Here is a 1977-nt window from a genome sequence, read left to right as displayed (position 1 = left end):
CTGTTCTTTTATGATTTGTGAATGTTCTAACTTCCTGTTAAAACTGATTATGTGATCCGTTTTATAACTTCCCTGTGGTTTCGTAACATGATTGAAACACCTCCTTCTATTAGGACGTGTTTCGGTGAGTGATTCAGGAAGATCAAAAAAAAATTCTAATGTGAACAAATATTCTCTAACCTGTAGTTTTAGTGAGAATTCTTTTTTGGTGAGTGAAGAAAACACAACCAGAATCAAAATAAACCATCAGAGATGTTAACGAGGTAGGTTACCTTGTTACCAGGGTAAATTCAAAGGACAATGTGTGATTTCAATTATCATTCTCCTCAAGTAACCTTAAAAATAAAATTTCTACTAAACTTATATGGAAAGAAAAATATGACCCGGATAATGAATAAAAACGACCCACAATGTCTTCACTCACAAAAAAATGACAGAAACGTTTTGTCTGAGTACTTTACCCTTATATTTCATATACAATTTCATTTTCAAATGGCATGACCCCCACCCTTCCCCGTGCATCAAGAAGCCACTCATGGAATATGTGTATATATCAATAATCAACATTATGTGTTAATATTTTTTCTGATGCATTGGGGGGAAAGTACTTTTATTTCCAAAAAATGCACATACAGGCTTACCATGATTATTGACACATACATTTTTTTTGTATGATGAGTTTCTATCAAAGAAAATATTTTACACTTGAATAGGGCGATATTAACCATTAAATAACATTCTCATGGTTCCTGGACACTTTTAATTATCATACTATTGGTCTTATTAACCTCATTTCTTTGGGCATTTTTGATGTCACCCCTACCAGTGCTTTACGCCCACAAACAACACCTCTTGCGTGAGATTAGGGGCTACTCTTGCTTTTATACGCATAATGTCATGATGCCTTACGAATTCCCTAGCAACATCATCATCACGCCCTATAAGACCCTCGGCGACATCATCCTCGCACCCTACAAGATCCTCGGCAACAACATCATCACGCCCTACTAGGCCTCTAGCAACATCACTCCCTACTACGCCCCTAACAACATCATCACCCCCTACTACGCCCCTAGCAACATAATCACCCCCTACTACTCCCCTAGCAACATAATCACCCCCTACTACGCCCCTAGCGACATCATCACTCCCTACAATGCCCCTAGCAACAACATCATCACACCCTACTAGGCCCCTAACAACAAAATCATCACGCCTTATTAGGCCCTCAGCAACATTATCATGCCCCACTGGGCCCCTAGCAACATCATCACTCCATATAAGACCCTAGCAACAACATTATCACGCCCTATTAGACCCATAACAACATCATCATCACGCCCTACTACGCCCCTCACAACAACATCATCACGCCCTTTAAAGCAGCATGCCTTCAGATCGTTCGACAACAAAAAATAAATATATTTTTTAGATATCTTGAAATATATGCTATATTTCTTAAGAAGGCTTTAAAACTTAATTACTGACAAACTTTATGTTACGGAAACACATGAGAATTTGCTGTTTTTACTACTTTTTACGATGAAAATCGGAAAGCGTTTGTCACGCTTTTTTAAACTGTCTCGATTACAAATATCTATAGTTTGAAGTCATTATTCACTACTTCAGCTATATAGCGCTATTGGTTACAACGATGGGAAATGTCTTTATTGCCGCGGCGGTCCGGGGTTCGATTCCCGGCGCGGTCATATTTTTTCTTGATTTGGAACTTTTAAAATATTTTAGAAACAAAAATTCATATTCTAATGTTCGTAATAGGACCAAACTTCAATTTGAAAGAAAGATTATTTTTAGCCAAATCTGGAGGCATGCTGCTTTAAGGCTCTCCGCAGCATTACAAGACCCCTAGAAACAACATTACTTGGCCAAACTAGGCCCTTAGCAACAGCATTATCACACCCTAAAAGGCCCTCATCAACAGTTTTCTTCTGTTATTGTATGTAGATTTCTTCTTTT

The sequence above is a fragment of the Mercenaria mercenaria genome, chromosome 1, assembly GCF_021730395.1.
Source record: "Mercenaria mercenaria strain notata chromosome 1, MADL_Memer_1, whole genome shotgun sequence".
Lineage (NCBI taxonomy): Eukaryota > Metazoa > Mollusca > Bivalvia > Venerida > Veneridae > Mercenaria > Mercenaria mercenaria.
This window is presented reverse-complemented; position numbering follows the sequence as displayed.